Source organism: Delphinus delphis, chromosome 3 (assembly GCF_949987515.2).
Source record: "Delphinus delphis chromosome 3, mDelDel1.2, whole genome shotgun sequence".
Lineage (NCBI taxonomy): Eukaryota > Metazoa > Chordata > Mammalia > Artiodactyla > Delphinidae > Delphinus > Delphinus delphis.
Genome location: NC_082685.1, coordinates 50169742 through 50192603, shown reverse-complemented (window position 1 = coordinate 50192603; position 22862 = coordinate 50169742). Strand labels below are relative to the sequence as shown.

Sequence of the window (22862 nt, the reverse complement as noted above, 5' to 3'; positions counted from 1 at the left end):
AACTAAATTATAGATTTAATTAAATATTAAAACATATTTGGAGAAACAGATATACTTTTAGGAATAGAAATAAATAAATCCTAATTAGCACACGCAGAAATTTTTTTTTTAAGAAGAGAATAAATCTACAAATGAAGAACAAGAAGCCATAGAAAAGGAAAAAAATAGAGAATAAGAAAAAACTCACAGAATTAAAAAATTTGGTAATTTGTTTTTAAATCATTAGAAGGTTAAAAGATATAGTCAAGGAACTGAACCAATGGAACAGAATGGAGAGCCCAGAAATAAAGCCATGCATGTATGATCAACTAATGTTTGAAAAAGGTGCCAAGAATACACAATGAGGAAAGGATAGTCTCTTCAATACATGGTATTGAGAAAACTAGATATCCACATGCAAAAGAATGAAACTGGACCCTTATCTTACACCATATACAAAAATCAACTAAATGTAAGACCAGAATTAGTAAAACTCCTGGAAGAAAGCATCCGGGGGCTTCCCTGGTGGCGCAGTGGTTGAGAGTCCGCCTGCCGATGCAGGGGATACGGGTTCGTGCCCCAGTCCGGGAAGATCCCACATGCTGCAGAGCGGCTAGGCCCGTGAGCCATGGCCGCTGGGCCTGCGCGTCCGGAGTCTGTGCTCCGCAACGGGAGAGGTCACAACAGTGAGAGGCCCGCGTACCGCAAAAAAAAAAAAAAAAAAAAAAAAGGCATCCGGGAAAGCTCCTTAATATTGATCTTGACAATGATGTTTTTCTAAGTAGGGCACAAAAGCACAGGCAACAAAAGCAAAAATAAACAAGTGGGACTACATCAAACTAAAAGTTTCTGCACAGCAAAGGAAGCAATCAAAATGAAAAGGCAACCTATGGAATGGGAGATACAATTTGCAAATGTTATATCTGACAAGGGGCTAGTATCCAAAATATATAAGAAATTCATACAACTCAGTAGCAAAATAACAATCTGATTAAAACAAGATCAAAGGATCTGGAAAAAGAACAGATACATGTATATGTATAACTGAAAACAAAACAAAACAAAAACAAACAAACAAAAAAGTACACCATACATTCCCCTTTGGAAACATCACGTGCTGGGATTCTATTTACTGAATCTGAGCACTCTGAGTATGACGATGGAGATTCAACTTTGCCAAATGATGAATAGTTATCTCCAGTCTGAAACTGCATATATTTCCTGCTCAACAAATGCCCAGCCTGATGGTAGCAGAACTCAAACTAACCATATTGCTAATTCATCTGATTTCACACAGACATAGACTTGTCGTAGAAACATGACAAATAAAGACCTTTCAAAATCTGAAAAAGAATCAAAGGACCTGAATAAACATTTTTCCAGAGAAGACATACAAATGGCCAGTAGGTACCTGAAAAGACACACAACATCACTAATGGTCAGGGTAATGCAAATCAAAACCACAGGATGTCCCCTCACCTGTTAGAACGGCTATTAGCAAAAAGTCAAAAGATAACAACAGTTGTTGAGGATGTCATAAAAGGGAACCCTTGTACATTGTTCACGGAAATGTAAATTATTATAGCCATTATGGAAAGTTTCTCCAAAAATTAAAAATGGGTTTTATCTATTTTAAAAATTAAAAAAAATTTAATTAAAAATTAAAAATGGGTTTTATCTATTTTAAAAATTAAAAAAATTTAATTAAAAATTAAAAATGGGTTTTATCTATTTTAAGGACCTCATCATGTGCATGTTTCACAGGCATCTCAAAATCACAAGGCTCAGAAATTGCCTTCCTTGCTCCCAAAGCCTCCACTTCTTTCCATTCCTCCCCACTCCCTTGCGTCTTTTCAAGTCTTTATTGAGAATCAACTCTGTGTCAAAATATATACTTTCTGGGTCCCTATAAGAGTCAAATGGCAAAATATCACTATCTTCACATTTTTAATTTTCTCACCCCCAAATCCAATCAGCAGCTACATTTTTGAAATTTATTGCAAAATGTCTCTCCAATTCTGCCTAGTTCAGGCTTTATTACTGCTCATTTAATATTAGTAATAATAGCAGTAACACAACAGCAGCAACAACTACTACTACAAGTACCCAAGTACTTATAACACAGATGGTGCTTCCTGTGGAGTAGGCTTTGTTCTATGCATTTTATATAAATGAACACATTTATTTTTCACAAAATCCTAAGATATACTATGCTATACTGCCTCTTTACAGTGTTCTTACTGGTTGCCTTTTCTCTATCCTCTTTCCAATCCATTGTACCCATTTTATTGACAGACTGACTTTCCCCACATGAAGCTCTGATCAAGCTAAAGGCCATCTATGGTTTTCTCAGTGCTTTCAGAACAGTCACATTCCTTAACAAGATCCACGTGGTCTGGTTTTACTCTACACTTCCCACTTCTTTTTTGCACATAATATTTCCTACAATGGAATCAGTACATTGGTAATGATCCTAATGTATTTAGCAATTCTCAAGTTGTGTTCTGGGCACCTCTAGGGATCTCTGAAACCCCTTTAGGGGATACACAGATCAAAACTACTTTCATAACACTAAGATGTTATTTGCCTTTTGACTCTCATTCTCTGACAAGTGTACAGTGGAGTTTTCCATCCAGTTTTGCAGGATGTGTGAATTCACAACAGACAATGCAAAAGCATATATGAGAATTTAGCTGTCTTCTATTGAGCCAGACATTAGAGTTACAAAAAATATACAGCAATGCTACCCTTAATAATTTTTTTGAAAATATAGTCATTTTCCACAAAAGTATATTATTGATGTTAACATGTAATGAATTTATTTTTAAAAAGAAATTGATGACTATTTCTAAAGTCTCTGTTTTAACATGTAATAAAGTAAACATAAATAGATATTACGTACTAAATTAAAGTTCTTTGGAGTCGTTGATAATTTTTAAGGTTGTGAAGCAGTCCTCAAATAGTCTGAGAACCACTGTTCTAATGGTTAAGAATATATGCTTTAAAATCAGATTGACCTGGAGTTTAAATCCTGGAAATACTAACAACTTTCTGACCTCAGGAAAGGTAAAGTTGCATCAGAATTCTCAGTTTCCTCAAAAGGAAAATGGGGAAAATAATTATCAACTTTATAGGATAATAGAAAGAAAGTGCTTGAGCCAGAGTTGACACATTGTACACCCACAATAAATCGTAGATTCTGCCATTATCACGATCAATATAACAATTATTTTTATTGTCATTTTCCAAATATGATCTGGCTTTCCTGTCTCTGAGTTATTAGTGATATTCTTGTCTATTCTTGAACTGTTCTCTTAGAGACTGGGTTTACCCCCCACCCCCAAAAGCCAACTGCAGTAGGATAACATTTTGTAGAATTAAGGGGTAACTCTCACTCTTCCTCAGACTTACCATTCAGGCAGAAGAGGTAGCCATATCTGTACATACAACTTAGGAAGAAGGCAAAACCAGAAAGAACAAAGTGGTGTATTCTTTATCAGTTTCTAATTAGATTTTTATAACTTATAGCAGGGATATTAATCTTAGAGTCTGGTGCCTGAGAGGGGAATAAAAAGGATTTTTGAAGATCAAAAGCTTGGCTTTAAATACTGAGCACTAATGCCTAGAAGACTGAAAACTTGGCATTTATTCTATAAGGAAGAAAAAAGGGAAGAATGCAGATTGATTGCATAAAAGCATTATTTTGAAAGGAGACCAAAGTCCAACAAAGTGGTAGGAAGCAGGAAGACGAGAAGGACAAGTTCACCAATTGGATGTCCCCCAAGTCTTGGATAAGGCACATCAAGCCCGGTCCTGGGAAAGGCAGGTATGATAGAAATCACAGATGGGTTGTGAGAAATCTGACAGGCAGCAGTGGGAACTTGGGCCTCAGTTCTAAAGTATAGACCAGAGAGGCTGTAAGCTGCTTGCGGATGGAGAAACTTCACGTCTAACCAACATGGTGCCTGAGTGACAGATGTAACAACTGTTCATGTCGACCGGCTGAGTACATCTGCTCAGAATCTTGCAACCTCAGCATAGGGTGAAAGAGAATGCTAGTTCCTACAGCTCCCTGAGAGAAAAGCAGAAACATTAAGAACACACTGGTGGACCCAAGGTGCTGGGAGTGAAAATGAATGCATGGACATTGAACTGGAGATCACTGCAAGACCACATTCAGCAGCAGCAAGTATTAACATTAACATCAGGAACCAGATTTTAAAAAAATCACACCCGAGCCAAGACTGTGAGAAAATAGAAATTAAACATATTTGATAAAGAACATGTATCTACCCTATCTAAAACAACACTTACAACTCAATAAGATAAAGGCAACCTGATAAAAATGGGGACAAAACAGTTGAAGATGTTTCACCAAAGAAAATATACAAAAGGCAAGTAAGCACATGAAAATACAATCAACATTACTAGTCATTGGGGAAATGCAAATTAAAACCACAATATAAGTATTGCCTACCTAATAGAATTGCTAAGACTAACTATACCAGGTGTTGGGGAGGATGTGGAGCAACTGGAACTCTCATACACAGCCGGTGGGAATGCAAAATGGTACTTTGGAAAATACTTGGTAGTTTCCTATAAAGTTAAATACACACCATTCAATCTACTCCTAGATGTTTATTTGGGAGAAATAAAATCATAGGTCCACACAATATTTGTATTTTAATGTCCATAAAATTTAATATCCATAAAAAAAACAGCTTAAAACTGTTATGAACATTAAAATACATAGCCCAAAACCGGAACAACACAAATACCCACCCAATGGTGAATACTGTAGTCATCTACACCGAGTAACACTATTCAGCAGTTAAAAGGACCTAACTACTGACAAATGCAACATAGATATGTCTCAAAATCAATGTAGTAGTAAGTGAAGGAATCCAGAAACAAAATGCTATATGCTGTATGATTCCATTTGTGTGACATTCTAGAAAAGGCACAACCATAGTGACAAGAAGTGTTATACCTGATGGGGATAAGTGAGTTACATCTGGAGCCAGACAAGATGAGCTATACCTGGAAGTGGATGCGACAGGGATAGAGGCCAGTACAGAAGACCAAAAATGGTGAGATACTCTTCAGCTGATTCCTGTGAGGACAGAGGATGGAAGAGGGATGCTATTCTGATAGGGAAGGGGGAGGGGAAAGAAGCGCTGTGTCTGTGTGACATTGAATGTTTACATCCTAAATTATCAGTATAAATCTGAAAGTCATTGGATTACTATGAATTGGCAAAACTACATCATCTTCTGCCATTCGCTAAAGCGGAAGTTGAAATCGAGAAATAAAGCTGCATTTTTTGTACCAGTGAGTTGGTGGACTATTGTGACTATATACAGTAAGCCATCTACATGCCCTTTCCTGAAGGTCCAGCTCAAGCAGGACTTTTTCTACTGCATCCTGGTCAAAATGAGTATTTCCTTTATTGGTGTTGTCAAAGGTTGGCTTACATTCCTATCACAGAAATTTTCAAGTAGCAGATAGTCAAAGAATGTTTGTGGAGTTAACGTCATCACAGAGGGGCCAAATTGACAACAGCACCTATGTGTCGTCTGGTCCTCATGAAGTTGGAGAAGCTGCTGAGGGCAAGGTGGGTGTGAACATTCTCTCACTGGCTGTATAGTGGGAAGCACTAGCCCTGATCTAAATGCTGGTTTGTCAAAGCCCATCTCTCAGTTCCTTCCTTCTCCCAGGTCACTTTCATCATCTTATTACTTAGCAATTGTGAGTTGTTGCCCGCTGTTTCATACATGTTTATCCTGACTCTCCAACCTAACTGTGAGGTTCTTGGGGGAATATTTCACTCCCATAGTAGGTAGCACTTGGGTAGCACTTGGGTGATTAGAGGTTGGCAGCATCGGATTCCCTAGGAGGACAAACCACATTTTTTCTTCCTTATAAATAATGACCATAAAGGAAATCTGTGGAGCAAAACAGCAGCAGGTACTACTTTATGAACACGTTCAAAGTCAAGTGCTTGATATACCGCTCCTACATTTTGTCCTCTAAAATCAATCAACATGGTTCCTAAAACCATTGTACCCAGAGTGACACAAGGTACCTCAGGGCATCACAGCAAAGTCGTGGGGTGCCACGGCAGATTTTAGAGGGAAACACATCTGCCAGATGCCAGGAAAACCATTAGCTTGAGGTAGATCACAGTTTCAACATTAACTTCTGCTACATGTCACATATTTGCAAAGCTTGGTTTTCAGCGGTTGCTGTGATTAAGACCAAGTATGGTGAGGAAATCAACGTGGAAGAGCAAATGCTGATTTCAAGGCTCAAGAAACTGTGCGGCGATCAACGGATGCACACATCCAATTAGCAAGAACTTGTGGTTATTGAAAAGGTTAAACAAAAATGTTTTTCTCTCTATATATCTATTCTTTCAAAATTCTATTAAATTATTTGGATGTAAATACATATTAAGTTGTTCCGACCTAATTACTTAATAAAGGAATTGTTAGATATTTCTTTTGGCATAGGGGCTCTGGGAAACAATTACTGAGACAATCAGAGCTCTGTGAACTGAGAGAGTTTAGAGACCTCTGCCCTGTAAGGTGCATATTATCATTCCCATGTACTAGAGAAGAGGCTGATAACCTAGAAGATGGAGGAATTTGTCCAGGGACACACACTAGTAAGCGCCAGACCTAGGATTCAATCCCAGGTTCCCCTCAATGTAAAACTCAAGCTCCTAACCTCCTAAGTTTACTTTAGGAGCCTTGAGACCAGCTCCTGGAGACAGTCACCAAAGAAAAAGCAGATGGCCCATGAAGAAGTAACAGTGGGAGAGCAGTTCCCTTGAGGGTAAGAGAGCGCGGTGGGAGGTCACGGAAAGAAGCAGGGTCAGTGACCCCAGCTGTTTCTAACCACCAACTATTCCCACAATAGAAATTTACACTGAGAGATTAAGTGACTTACTCGAGGTCCCATGAGGACCTCAGCCATCCTCCTAGACTATGATACCCTCCCCCCATTAAAACCAGAGGAAAGAGGGAGTAACTTAGTATTAGCTTGTACAGTTCTTGAATTCAGTTCATTAGCTTCTGAAATGTTCCTGGATTTCTATTCTAACCTCAATATACTTCAAGGAATGACAATGTGACCCTTTTCTTATCCTGATAATCTGGGAGCATTTTGCTCACAATTATGCATGTATTACTATCCTCTTAAGAGGTCAGTAAAACCTTTCATTTTAAAATTTGATTTATTTGCATCCATAATCTTCCTGTTAGTTAGACAATCTGCATAATACCCTGGCATGAAATATTTTAACCAGGCTTTCCAAAATATAGAAGGAAGCCTCCTTAATAATGGAAGGCATTAACTCTCTTAAACAGGGACCCATTTGCAGATTAAATTTGCCAAAAGGTCGGCTTGCAGCTGCCACTGTGCGCAAACCCCACGTGTCCTCTGTGTCACATACTGTGACATATCTTGAGAAGAGTCAGGGTCTTTTCCAGTCTGCTGATTCTCTGTTTCAATTAGAATAGATTTAAGAGTCCCCAAGCTCTGGTTTCTAGGTGGCCTTGCACAGTATTATTAATAATTCAATCATACCTGTGCTGATAACAGATTACATTTCTACCATCCCACCGAAAAAAGCCCAAACAGATTAAGGACTACCTCATGGCTAATTTCTTTAGCAGTTTCCTATCTGATTGACATCCATTTATCTAATTGCAGCTAGAAGATTTAATTTTCATTCTGTTGGCTTAAAATTAATGGAAAAAAAAACCTGTTTACTTTTTAAATATTTGACTCATTCTTTCTCATCTCCCGAATAATGTTGGGCTAGTCCGTTCCGTGGGCTGAATCCTCTATTTTATCAGTTTTCATTCTCTGAATTCATTGCAGCTGAGTCTAGCTATTTACAGTTTGAAGTCTAATATGAAATTTAATCTTTCATCTCAAATAATCTTTCATTTTTATGGGAGCCCAACAATGAGGAGGGCATCCAAATGTTCATTTGGAAACGCTTTTTTTAATTAAATTTTTTTCTTCTTTTCTTCTTTCTTTTAATTGTATCTATATGAGAAGATGGATGTTAGCTGAACCTATTGTGGTAATCATATCCCAATACATGTAAATGAAACCATCATGCTGTATGTCTTAAACTTGTGTACTGATGTATATCAATTATATCTCAATAAAACTGGAAACAAATCCACAAAATTTTAGAGATAGAAAAAAAATTTTAGAAGCTCTCTAGACCTGGGTTCGAAACCTAGTTTGATCATTTACGAACCATGAAGTAACCCAGGACAGGTATACTCAACCCAGATTTGAGACAGAGTGGGACAAGTGAGGTGCCTGGTGTACAAAATTGAAGGACGTGTTTACTGGCAGGGTTGTGGCATGAACCCTGAACTTTTGTGTTGCAGGCTTGTAGCTTGCTTCACTCTAGTGCTGTCCTGATCTCTGAACATCAATTGCCTTATCTGTAAGTGTGCCGATAATAGCAACCTTCCCCACGGTGGCGTAGGGGGAACAAAATAATTCACATAAAGCCCTCAGCACACTGTCTGGCACACGGTAAGCACTGAATGTTGTGTATGCCCCCCCACCCCCGCCCCAGTGCATACATTGAAACCCTAACTCCCAGTGTGATGATAATTGGAGATGGGGACTTTGGAGGTAAAAGGGGTTAGGTGAGGTCATGAGAGGTGGGCTCCTATGGTGAGATTAGTGCCATTATAAGAAGAGAAAGAGATTGGAGCACACTCTACCTCCACCATGTGAGAACACAATGAGAAGGTGGCTGTCTGCAAGCCAGGAAGAGGGCTCTCTCCAGCACGCAGCATCATGCCAGCACCTTGATCTTAAGACTTTCAGCCTCCAGAACTGTGAGAAATAAATTTGTTTAAGCCACCCAGTCTATGGTATTTTATTATGGCAACACAAGCTAATTAAAACAGTTACGTTGTATCATGCAATTTGACTGTGTTATCGCCAGCCTTTCAGTGGTTTCTAATGCTCTTTTTAGAATAAAGTATAAAATCACTAACTTGTCTCCAAAGCCAAGCATGGTCTGGTCCCTGCACACCTTTCCTGCAATATCTTCTAATACTCTTTCTGAAAATCTCTGCTGTCTAAACGCACTGGTCTTCCTTTGGGTTCTTGAATGTACCATGCTTAATATCCCTCTGCCTGCCACAGGACCTTTGCATAGGCCGTTCCCTGTCAAAAATGCTTTACCACCCCTCTCACATAGTTAACTCTGCTTCATCCTTCATATCACACTTCAACCACCATTTCCTTAGGGTCTAGATCAGCTCTGTCAGATACTTTCTTGGCTTTTAAAATAAATCATAGTTGGCACTTATTTGATTATTATTTGATTTGATTATTTGATTACTCTTTCTCTCTTCCACTAAGTGTTAAACTCCAAGAAGGCAGCAATCTTTATGCCTTGTTCGGCAATTTATCCTCATCACAGTAGCATAATCCCAGGGTATACCATAAATAACTGCTTAATGAATGATATAAAAATATTATTGCCACCCTCCATCTTTGACAGGGCTATCCTCAGCCAGGCACAGAGCGTGCACTACCTCACGTGGGAGACCACTGCCTTTTGTATTAACAGTTCTTATTGCTTGTTTTCCCTCAGAGTGAGAACAAATGACTCTTCTCTCTACATGCCCACACTTCCGTCCTATTTTCTTCCTCCTACAGCCACCTTCTCTGAATATTTCTTAGTTCATAAGTGTTTGTTGAACACCTAGAATGGGTAGCACATCAAGCTTGGCTGGGTAGACACAGTGAATAAAGGTACTCTCTGCATAGTGGGGGTTGAATCACAGGCACAGAGTTCCAATTCAAGACAAGGTATATTAAGTGTCCTAAGAGAGGTACAAGGTAGCCTAAGGAGAGGGATCTTCTCATTTGAGCAATCAATGGCCACTTCCTGAAGAAGGTGACTTTTTGCACTAACACCTGAAGAATAAGTAGGAGCTATATACACGAAGCAGAGTAGAGGGAAGAAAACCAGTATTCTTAGGGATTGACAGTGAGGACAGACGAAGGGTGCTGAGGCATTCTGCACATTCAAAACAGGTGACACAGTCTACAATCTCTTTTGTTTTTTCAACTATTCACTTGTTCATTCATTCATTCATTCACAACAAACATCCAAGTACTACTTTGGTATGGAAACATAATAGAAAAAAGACAAATCCCATGCTCTTTGGGGGATTATACACTGGTATGTTTAAATCCTATCTGTTCCAAGAAACGCTCATGTAATATGTAGGGAATGTTGCTAAAAATGTCCTGCACCCAGGACAGGTAGTAGATACCTGCCTAATGCTTCAGTTCAGGCCATTCTTGAAATGCAGTGGGCCTGAGGAGACTGCTCAGGGGGTAAGATGTTTTAGGGGTAAGATGTTTTAGAAACAAGACTGAGTCTATATTTGACTGGAAGTGTCTATTTAGTGTGAGTTCAGAAGCACGGAGAGAGCCAAGTGCTTAAAACAAAAACGGTGCTAGGGCTTCCCTGGTGGCGCAGTGGTTTAGAGTCCACCTGCCATTGCAGGGGACCCGGGTTCGTGCCCCGGTCCGGGAAGATCCCACATGCCGCGGAGCGGCTGGGCCCGTGAGCCATGGCCGCTGGGCCTGCGCGTCCGGAGCCTGTGCTCCGCAACGGGAGAGGCCACAACAGTGAGAGGCCCGCGTACCGCAAAACAAAACAAAACAAAACAAAACACGGTGGTAAATAAATGCTTGTTCTTGTTATCATTACTCAGGAGGATGGAGAAGGCAGAGGGAAAGAAGGATTGGTGCTTTGGAAAAGGTATTCTTCACATGCTACTGGTCTGGAGGAGGGGGCCTTCTGCTCAAGAAAGAGAGGGGAAAATCCTTGGGGCTTACTGTCTCCCATTTGAGTGAGCGGTCATTTTAGCACAAACTTTCAAACTAGCCGTACGCCTAAGGCAGAAACACTCGAGGAAGTTCTCTGCTTAGTTAGACTGGAAAGAAGTGGAAGCCAGTATGTGTTTCCAGGAAGACTGAAATTCTCTTTGCATCCTAGGCCTATTTTCTGATTTCTGGTTTTCAAGGATTTTTCCAAATTTATCACATTAAAACAATTCCTTCATCCTCCCAATCTCTTATTTACCTTTACCCAAAGATCCCAGAGGGCATGGTCCTGAATTATATGATTATCTCTATTTTGAAAAGATGAAACTGAATTGAGGCATGGAGAATTCGAGCGACTTGGCCATACTCTCCAATAAATACAATAAATATATTTCAGTTACCTCTCAGTAATTCAAGTTCAAGGACTAAAAGCTAAACTCTTAAATCTTTTAATGAATTCAACTGCAACAAGAGATACTTTAAAGTAATGAGACTATGCCCCATTTACCTCCCGTGTTCTACTGAAATGGAACTAGCTCAGAGCTTTCCACTCTCTATGTACACGGTCTCTGGTAGGATTTTCAGTTGGGGTTCACCCAACTCCAAATCTATGGGTTGTGAAGAATCAGCAGAGAAAATGACATATGGTGGAGAGTAGGTGGCTTTGAGAGGCAATATTAACTATGTATGTGTGAAATCACAACAAGTATAAATATTTAATTTCCAATGTTTGAAAGAGAAAAGAGGGTTTCTTTGAAAGTGGACTTTGATGCATACATACGTTAATTATAACTCATGACATTCCTCACACAAATCATTATTTCAGAAAATGATGCAATCCTTTCAAACCAATATTGACATTTGGAATGTTACAATACTTTTAAAGATCGATTGCAGTGTATTTTCTCTTTCCCCTAAAGGGGACCTCCTGTCACGAGCAAGATGAAATCCAAGAGGAGCCACGTGGTTTGTATTCGTCAAGCTTGTGTAACTTGGGCACAGAGGAGACCATGCACAGGGTCCTTTGGGAAGCAGTGGTTAGGGTGGTGGTGGTTTATACAAGTGTCCCAGTGGACTGCATCCTGGTACCTCATTATAACCTATATAAAGGTCACCTCCAAAGGTTAGTGATTTGTAAGTTTTCCTGGCACCATTTCTCATATCTGGTGATCTCCATCTTTAGGAGGTGTTCGCCATTATCTCTAAATTTGAGCTCAGGGCGCAGCCCGCTAAATAAACATCTTCAAAGCTGGGAACCAATTAGACATCCAAATGGGGTAAGATGCCGTTGTCGCAAAAAAAGAAAAGAAAGTGTTGGCCAGGTTGGCCCTGAGTTAAGGATGAAACATCAGTGGATAAGGACACTGGCAAAGAATAAAGGTCATATGCCGGTGAGTAAATATTATAGGATTGGGGGCTTCCCTGGTGGCGCAGTGGTTGAGAGTCCGCCTGCCGATGGAGGGGACATGGGTTCGTGCCCCGGTCCGGGAAGATCCCACATGCCGCGGAGCAGCTGGGCCCGTGAGCCATGGCTACTGAGCCTGCGCGTCCGGAGCCTGTGCTCCGCAGCGGGAGAACCCACAGCAGTGAGAGGCCCGCGTACTGCAAAATAAATAAATAAATAAAAATTATAGGATTGGGTTTTATGAACAAAGGCATCTTCTTTGGCTACATGATGATGCCAAAAGCAGATCTGGTAGCTGAAATGAGAGCTCCAAAGAGGCATAGTACGAGTCGGCACATCTTGTGTGCTATGATTTGGGACCTAGGTGCTCAAAGTCCCTCATTAGCTCAAAAGCATCTTTCTACATAGTCCACTACTCAAGGCATTAGAATCAACAGTGGCTTCCACAAAGGCCATTTTCACCTGGATGTCCCAGTTAAAATGGAAACATTCCAGAGCTAAACTCCAAGCTGTCATTTTCTCTTCCCTCTTTTCCTTTCCTCCGTATCTACTTTATCAGCAAGTCCTGTGGCTGTACTTTCTACATAGCTCTCAAGTATGTCCTTATGTATCTTCACAGCCACCACTTTGGTGGAAGCCAAGAGAAAGCAACAGCCTTTTCACTGGTCTTCCTGCTCCCACTTTTGCCCCTGGCCTACGCTGCCAAGGAGCTAGAGAAACACATTTAAAAAATATGAATCAGACCATACCATTCTACTTAAAGTCCTCCAATATCTTCCCCTTGTGCTCAGAATAAAATCCAGATTGCTTACCCTGGCATTCAACTGAAAATATTCTTCCCACAGCCCTTTACATGCCTAGTATCTCTCATTCATTTTCCTCCTCGCTCTCCCCCATCATCAGTACAAAGAAGTTATCATACACACACACACACACACACACACACGCACACGCACGCACACACACGCACACACACGCACGCGTGCACACACACACACTATAGCTACCCCTTCCTCTATCACTATTTCTTCATAATAATTTCCACTATGTGACATTTCAGTACCCTAGACATTAAGGCAACATCATGAAAATGCTGTTCCTTTACCCAGAGTTCAGTCGTCACACCCAGGTGCAGACTTAGAGAAGGAATCTGCTTTGATCGTTATCCTTCCTTAGTGACCTACTCATTGGTTAACTGCCGTTTGTTTCCTGACAGTGTACCATTTTGTTTGGTCCGTACATTATGCTCTATTCCGAGCCACTACAGAAAAAAATCAGCTGCTGTTTGTTCCCTCCCCTCTGCCTCAATTCTTGTGCTTGTCTCCTCCTCGTGAATATTTAAAAACTGTTAACAAAGACAAAAGAAACCTCCATTTCCACACTGTTACTGCCTCTTTCTCTTCTCATCCCTTTTTGCAATGAAACTCTTTTAAGGGCCACCTCCCCACTCTGAATGCCTCTCGCCCCTCTAGGGATGGTAGAGAAGACCTGCTTTTAAAACTGGACTTGCCAGACACAGGACTTTCACTTTGGGGCAAGCTATGTTTCCCACTGAGAGCTCCTTGAGGACAGTGCACTGGAATAACATCTCTAAAGGAAATCAACAATTTTATTCACTTTGAAGTGGTTCATACAACATCTGGCCCATAGTTGGTACTCAAATATCTGCTACAAACACCACAATATCCACAACCAAAAGATGCAAATGGTTAATATTTTTAAAAGGTATTTGAGTTATTTAAATTCTTTTCAACTCAGAAGAATGAAAAAGGAAATTCTAAACAGATGTTCCCTATTTTTTTGACCACTCAGAGAACGTTCTGTCTCTCTGAGGGTATAGTATAGTCTCATCATATATGTAGCTAATCAAATGATTACACTTGGCAGAGAATGACAGAAATAAAACAAGTCATTTCCCTTTGTTCTTTCTCTGTCCTGGTTGCTGTTGTACCCCCAGAGCCAAACCCAGTATCTGGCACGTGAATGGCACCTAAGACATATGCATAAATGAATGAATGCACACAGCTAGTATGTGACAGAGCCAGTATTCTAAGACAGATTTTTCTGATGGCAAGTCCATGTGCCACAGCTAAATTGACTTCCTTCATTCGCCTGAGTAACTGTGATGTTGTTTTCTGTTGCCATTCTTTGGTCCTTGCTGTATGCTCTCCTGGATGGTCATGATCTGTGTTTGTGTTTCTTCCCATCTAGTGCCTGTAGGTGCCTCAGGGCAGGGTCATGCCTGTGCAACATTCTTCAGAGCCAAAAAAAGAAGAAAAGAAAAACAAATTGTCCTGCAGACTGGTATCTATCAGTTATTCTGTGTGCAGTTAAAAAATGCATTTTACGGATAATGATCCTTATTTATAGAGAGGCTCAAAATTATTCCCAAGGACATACAATTCATGGCAGAGTTGGTTTCAGAACCTAGCCCACTTGGTCCCTTCACGTTCTTTTATGAGCAAGGAGGATTAGAAATAAATAACTAATCAGTCTCCTGGTTCCCAGTCCATATTCTAATACCACAGTGACTGCCAACTTCAACCATTTCAATCCTTTAGCCCAATCTTACTTCATATCCTCGATGTGGCAAGGTCAGAGGACAAGGAAAATAAACAGGCTAATGAAAGTAGAACTGTTAAGTTCTTCTTTTCTCACCTTTCACCAAGCCCTGTCATTATAGTTGCTATCCGAGGATGCAAAGTATTTATTTCATAGTAAAGTGTCAAGCGATGTGACATCTCCCTTCATCAAAATAAAGCTTATTCATCTCAGACACATACGGGTCCATGTTACTTGGCAGCCGACCTGTGCTTTCCATAGGTGCTATCTCGTACTCTGCGCGCAAGAATGCACCCCTTGCCACCCAGCGCCTTGCCTTTTCTTGAAAACATATAATCTGGTCCACCTGCATTTTTTTATCTGGGCTCCGGCAAAGAAACCATATGAAAATGACAGAACTGCCAGAAAGAATGATGACTTCATTGTTTAGGAAGCATGTGAATTCATGGAGGTAGCAAGGCAGAGGTACAGAGAAACAGGAGGAAGAATTTCAGGAGGAGAATATCGCCCTTGGGCTTCCCACCTCTTCTGCGTGTTGCTGAGAACGGCTTCACCTGCCTTTCGGGATTAATATGTTTGCTCCATAACAAACTACTTTAAGTCTCCTTCTGTAGTACATGGCAGGATTTTTTCCCTTTTACAGGAGTTGGTAATAGTAGAAGGAAGGAAGAAGGTGATGATGATGATAGCACCCACCTTTTATTGAGAGGTGGCAACACAGTAGCGCTAGGCTAGGCCTTTGGGTATATTATTTTTTTTAATTTATTTTATTGAAGTATAGTTGATTTACAATGTTGTGTTGATTTCTGCTGTACAGCAAAGTGATTCAGTTATACACATATACATATATATGTAAATTCTTTTTCATACTCCTTTCCTTTATGGTTTATGACAGGATATTGAACATATTTCCCTGTGCAATATTGGGTATGTTATTTTGTTCAGTTCTCGAAACTCCTCCACACATCACTCCCATTTAAACCCCTTAAGGACTTCTCATCACCTTTAGATAAAGTCCACATGTCTTAACATAGCGTGCGAGACCCTAAGACTCCATCAACTTTTGCCTCTCTCTCAACCCCATCTTGTACCACTCTGCACCTCATTTGAATGGACTGGTCTCATCTGTACCCAAACACTTCTGGGTCTTCCTATGTTTAGTGCTCTCTCTTGCCTATGGGCCTTTAAATATGTTTCCTTGCAACCACACTTCTTTCTACTTTTCACCTGGCTAACTCAAATTTTCTCTCACATCTTAAGTATCCTTTTCCTTGGGGGAGCCTCTCTCTTGTTCCAACTAAACTAGGTTGGGTTCTTTGTTGCTTGTTCCATGATTCATTCTACTTCCTCTTTTATAACTCCATATGGGTAGTGACCTGTTATGTAGGTACCTTTCCTGCCAGATTTAACCTTTGTGAAGGCTGGCAGCCACAATGCCTTCTTTTTTTTTTCAAATTTTTAAAATATTTATTTATTTTTGGCTGCGTTGGGCCTTCGTTGCTGCACGCGGGCTTTCTCTAGTTGCAGCGAGTGGGAGCTACCCTTCGTTGTGGTGTGCGGGCTTCTCATTGCGGTGGCTTCTCTTGTTGCAGAGCACGGGCTCTAGGTGCACGGGCTTCAGTAGTTGTGGCATGTGGGCTCAGTAGTTGTGGCTTGTGGGCTCTAGAGCGCAGGCTCAGTAGTTGTGGCGCACGGGCTTAGTTGCTCTGCAGCATGTGGGATCTTCCCGGACCAGAGCTCGAACGCATGTCCACCACATTGGCAGGCGGATTCTTAACCACTGTGTCACTAGGGAAGCCCACCATGCCTTCTTATTCATAGTTGTTCCCCGATCATCTAGCTGAATGCCTGTCACATGAGTAGACCCTGAATACATGAATGGAAATCGATTCATACATGCAAAATCTATATATTAGCATTTCCATTTCATAGATGAGGAAACAGGTTAAGAGGGGTTAAATAACTTGCCAAAAGATACACAGCTACCAAATGGTGAAGCCAAAGCTTGAGCCCAAGACTGATTCTCAAAACGATGTTCACCATCATTCTGTAGCATTGCCTTCTCAAAATTTCCTCCTGCTGTAATTGCAAAAATAATGACAATTGCTATAAAATATTTATCTTAGAGAAAAAATTGAGTAGGAAAAGCTGCTGGGATTTAGGGAGATGGTCTTTCTCTCATCTGATTTCAGAGCTACATGAGAGAATCTGGGTGATTTTGAATCTTTTTGCACCCCAGGTACGATGGTGTGCTTTCTCCAAACATTGCTTCTGTCAATCAACTAGGTGGTGGTGGATAACAGGCAACCTATGACTACAACTTCTAGTCCTTCCTACAGATCTACTTGAAAAAAAGGAAGTATGTTTCTCACATTCTGGGAGAGGTTGCCCAGGCAACAGAGCCAGAGCCAGAGCAACAGACCCCCCAGCTGAGACATGCGGCAACATGTACACCTTCTCCCACCACAATGCCCACTTCTGTGGGGCAGCAGCCAACTGTGTACACACTTTTAAGGGGGTGTTACTGAAAGATTCACTTGTCTCAACTGGACACAGTTTGTAAAGACATCCCCATGGACAGCCAACCAATACCTCCAGATTCTTGCTATGTGGTAGGGTGAAAAGCCCAAAGTTTCATCTGTAGATTCTGCCAGAAGAGCAACTCAGAAGATGAAAAAAGCTGAGAAGTTCTAGTTTGTGGCTGGTAATAAGAAAAAAAATGGCCATTGAGCTGAACATTGGTCTTCAAAATCGGTAGACCAGTTTGTGTACGATGGCAGTCCCTGGCACAGCTCGGCCACTTAATGCCTATGTAAACTTCGATAAGTTCTTTACTATCGTAATCATGAATTTGCTCATCTATAAATTGGATTTATAAATATAGTTACTAAAGGTTTTTTGTGAGGAGTAAGAAAATGCATGCAAAATGCTTAGCCTAATGTGTGGCACTTAATCAGCACTTAATACAGGAAAGTTATAGTAATTATTAGCGTTGATTTGACTTCCTGAAAAGGTTGCTGGATGGACAGATGAGCAGTCTCTTCCTTCGAGCCTATGTGCTAGCTTAAGTTTAGCGCAAAAGCGAGCGGGCTTCACGTCTGCTTCTGTAATAACCAGCGGCATGGGCTGTAAACCCCTCGTAGCACAGGCAGCCTTCCCCATGCATAGAAAGCCTCTGCCAGGCCCACTGCAGTGTGTGAGGCACGTGGAGGGTGCTCAAGAAGAGTTTGTTGGAGCTGTCAACAACAGCACGTGCAGGTGGTTCAAAGCACCATAGGTATCTGGATCTTGAAAGGGAACTGTACCCTCCCAGGAGTCATTAAAAGAGTTCTGCAGGGAGGGCAGGAACAACCTGCCACCTGACTGCTTTGTTCAGAAGTACTTTCCAACTGAGTTACCCCAGAAGAGATGCTGCTCTTTGCTAGATCACTGCATGCTTGCCAGTCCCTCCTAGGAAATAGCTTTGCACGATCGCTTGCTGGGTGTGTGTGTGTGTGTGTGTGTGTGTGTGTGTGTGTGTGTGTATGAAGAGAAGAGGCTGGCCACAGGGGAGAGAGCAGGACGAACCTTCTACCAATCTACTCGCAGCCTTCAGCACACCATTGTGTCTGATTATGCTGTGCATGTGAGCGTATGTGGGAGTGTGTGTGTGTGTCTGTCCTGGGGGAGTGAATACAGCAGCGGTACTCATCTACTTCTGTAAAACAAGTCCAAATCTCATGTAGTTCTATTAGAAAATTATTCTTCAGGCATAACTGAGAGTCTCTGAAAGCATTTTATCCTTTGAACACCAAAACCTCTTTGGAGAGAATTAAAAGGGAAAATCTGTAAATGAGCACTTCTCTAAATGAAACAGTTTCTGGCTGAGCAGACCAAATGAGCCTTTTCTAGAGTGTGGAGTACAACGCAATGGCTCTGCTCTTTGTTCTTGAGTAAAAAAATTCAAGAGAGGAAAACCATTCTAGAATGGACAACCTCCAAATGCTAATCCTACAAGACGAATATTGTGACTCATTACTATTTGTAAGTCATCTAGTTTCTGCTATTTTGAAAAACAAACCACATGAAGTACTAATTAATAAAAGATATCATGTCTTATTAACGTTCATACAGTAATTACCAAAATCACAAATCCATCTGCTAAGTAGTCAGCAAACAAGACAAACGACCATGCTCAGTTAAACAGATTATCAAATGCCTCTGGGAGTAAAATCTAATAGCCCCAGCTAAGCCATGAATCAAGCAGCTACTCCTTTTGCCATGAGGACAGGCCACAGCAACCCTGTCTCCCCTGTGAGGCAACACAGAGCAGTGGAGGCATCTGGCAATTCAGCCTCTCTGGAGAGAATGAACTCTTATGCAAGTGTCAGCGTTACTCATGTAGCTTTCTCTTACAGCCTTTGTACTGACACTTCAGATTCGGTTTCTCTAAAAGACATAAGAGGAAAGACCCAAAAGATGTCACCTAAAGTTAAATGCAATCCCGTTAGCTTCTGCATGTAAAATGCCTATCAGAGAGGCTTCACCGCTCCCGATACAGAGGAGAAATTTCATCTTCCTGCAAACTTCTATGTCTTTTCATCTCTATTTTTTTTTCCGACATTCATTACCTGTACGCATTTCACATCCCCTCTCCTAGACAGGCATCTAAAGAACGGAAACCACGTTTTACTAGTTTTTCAAGTACAACAACTACCACTAATAATAGTTGTGATTAATATGTCACTTTGGTGAGTGCTTTATTTATCTTTTACTTACTTCATTTTTGTCATTTAATAGTCACAATAGCTGCCTGAGGTAGGTACGTCTTCACTTTACACACATGAGGCAACTGAGGCTCAGAGAGGCTGAGTGACAGAGCTGGGATTCATTTCTGGGTCTGAAGGATTCCAAAGCCTGTGCTCTGAAACACTATGCTAAACTGTACCTATCCTATCCTATACAGTGCCTAGGTCAGGGTCAAGTGCACAGTAGACACGGATCTATGTCAGTCGTATAAATGAATACCTTCATATCAACTCATTCTTGCATCCCCTTGGTAGTTAAGGTTAAATCTTTGCAGTTTTCACTTTCTTGTGTATTTTTCCCAGGTGTGCATGATGTTAAGGGTTATTATTAATACTGGATATCCAAAAAAGTCAATAAAAGCTCCCCTTACCTGTTTTACATCAGAAAATAAACACCTCTCCAGGACACTACCTCCCAGTTCAGTGTCTGTCAGGATGATATTCAAAATGGGGCATATCTGATGGCTTTTCATTTGTATTGGTGTTACTCCATGTTGGACTGCAGGCAGCCCAGTGTTCTCGGCAGCCCCACCCAGCTCTCTTCATCATCCTGGGCTCTACAGTCATCATGTCACCAGCTCAGGACCTGGTGGCCACTGACTTCACAAAAGTCATTGTTTCCCATTGGTGGGGGTAGGGGGCTTTTTTTTTCTTATTTTTGGACCTGGGTTAGGGATTCTCAGATTTTATCTTGATGACAAAAATCACACAGAGCACAATAAGAATCACAGCTGAAAAACTGGGAGTGGGATATGGGCTGGGAAACATGGGGAATGGGTGTCCAGAGTCCCTGGGATGCTTCCTGGAATCCTGGGTTTCCTTCAGGGCTCCCCAGGTGCCTTGGATACCTCCTAGACCTCAAACCAGTATCAGTATTTCTACCATGCAGCCCATATTCTTGGAGGAAGCACACCCCACTCATCCTTAGAGTAGAACTCAGATCAGTTTAAGCCAATCAGCACACCCCACTGGTTTCGCCACAGTGATTAGGTCAAGACAGAAGATGGTTCAAGCCAGTGAGAAACACAGAGATGTTTGCTGGAGCTACTGGAAAAATACTTCCGGGCTCAGAGGGCTCCCAGGAAAGAAATTCTCTCTCTCTTTGCTTGACATTTATGTAAAACAAGAAAGATCCAGCAGGTAGGGGAAATCATTCTGGAACTAGGAATTCAACCTTAGGACTAAGTAAGATACCACAGAAGACCAAGAAGAAAAACGGAAAGAAATCATTTCTGATGACATAGCTGAGCTTACTTAGTCAAGCCTTGCTCCAAAGCTTGGACTATTTCCACATTTTTCAGCTACGTGAGTCTGAATTCTCTCTCTCTCTCTCTTTTTGATTCAGCCTGTTTTGAGCCAGTTTGTTTCTGACTTGAAATGAAAAGATTTGTATTACATGTGGGTAACAACTTTGACTGTTTCATGCTCACCATAATCACTTTTTTTTTTCCAGAACAGCAAGTGAGAGAGTGCTCTGAAGGACCATGGAGGACCACAGCTCATCACAAACTGTAGGCAGGCAGATTTTACCTGTCAAAGCCTGAGTAGAATTGGCTTGCATGATTTAGGGCTATGATCCCATAGCGTGCCCTCAGGTGTGTTTGACACTAGTGAACTGCCTTCCAGTCAAGACTTTCCATGGTAGTCATAAAGCCTAATTATGAAGACATGATGAGATCACTGCACAACTGGACCAGGAAGTAATGGCAATGGCTACCCTAGCAAGTAGATCAGCTCATTCCAGCACAATACCGCAAAGACCCTTCTTGGGTTTCATATATACTAAATGTTTTCAAATGAATTAGTACATATTAATTACTTAGAGAATGATGTTCTGAGACTTCCATGCTGCCTTTGTTTACAATTGCCCTTGAAAATATAACGTCAGTACAAGCAAGGGAAGTACGGGTTTTAATGCAAAACAATCTATAGCAAAGTGGATTCCATCTCTTAGATTTCTCGCTGAGAAGGATGGGTCCCTGCCAAATGTGGGAGAATTTGGATACAAGGGTACAAAAGGAAAAGACAACAGAGGAGACTAGAACAGCAAGAATTGAATCTCCAAAGGAGGTTTATCAAAAGAGTGAGAAAATAGGGTATGGTGACCTCTTGCTATTGGGGTCTGCTTCAAGCGTGAGCAACTTGTACACTCATACAGGGCCCTTTACTCAGAACGATCCCTTGATTATCATAATAATCTCCTGTCGCCATCTTGAAATTCTTAATACTTTTTGAACAAGGGACGCTGAATTTTTATTTTGACCTTAGTTCACAAATTGGGTGGACCGTCCTGTTGGTTATAGATCTTCAGTTCCCTCTACTAAAATCACACAAGGGCAAAAAGAAGAGAAATTTTGCCAAAGACCTGCCTGTGATTTTCTATATGTCTCCCATCTTTTTTTGGTTATCTGTTCCTCTGTCTTTGTGTTGGACAAATAATTTAGTGTGGCATTATAATTCTTATGTGGATTTACTGTATTTTGGGGGTTATTTTCTTAGTGGGATTGCAATATGCATTTTAATTTATCACAGCCTTCATTATGTTAATACTAATTTCATTCTGGAAAATACAGTAACTTTTCTCCAATATAATTCCATTCCCTCTTACGTTCTTTGTGCTATATCATATTTATTAAATCTATATGTGTTATAAACTCAACAATACAGTGTTAATATTGTTGTTTCATTCAATCTTATGTCTTTTAAGGAAGTTGGGGAAAGATGAGAAAAAGTACATTATGGACTCTTTTATGCTAACCCACATATTTATTATTTGCAGTGTTCTTTATTTTCCCTGTGGATTTGAGTTACTTTCTAGTGTCTTTTCCTGAAGGACTTCCTTTCCTCAATATATCTTATAAGACATCTGCTAGCAACAAATTTACTCAGTCAATTGCGTATCTGGGAATGTCTTTATTTTGCCTTCATTTTGGAAGAAGAGTTTTATCAACTATAGCATACTTGTTTGACAGCATTGTTCTTGGTGCACTCTGAATATGTCATTCTACTGCCTGCTGGCCTCCATGGCTTTAGATGAGGAGCCAGCTGTTAATTGTATCAATGCTCGCCTGTATATGCTGAGTCGCTTTCCTCTTGCCGCTGTCAGCCGATTTTCTCTTCGGTTTAGGCATACAGCAACTTGACTATGATGTGGCAAGGTGTGGATCTATTTGTATTTATCATTTTGGGGTTTCTTTGAACTTCATAGATGTGTAGAGTAAGGCTTTTTAAAGATCAAA

At 40.8% G+C, this 22862-nt stretch overlaps 1 protein-coding gene across 2 annotated transcripts in view; it reads right to left on the bottom strand.

Moving 5' to 3' along the window:
* PPP2R2B (protein phosphatase 2 regulatory subunit Bbeta) overlaps positions 1-22862 on the bottom strand; it is a 431534-nt gene that overhangs the window by 313583 nt on the left and 95089 nt on the right. The gene's annotated exons all lie outside the window — the stretch shown is intronic.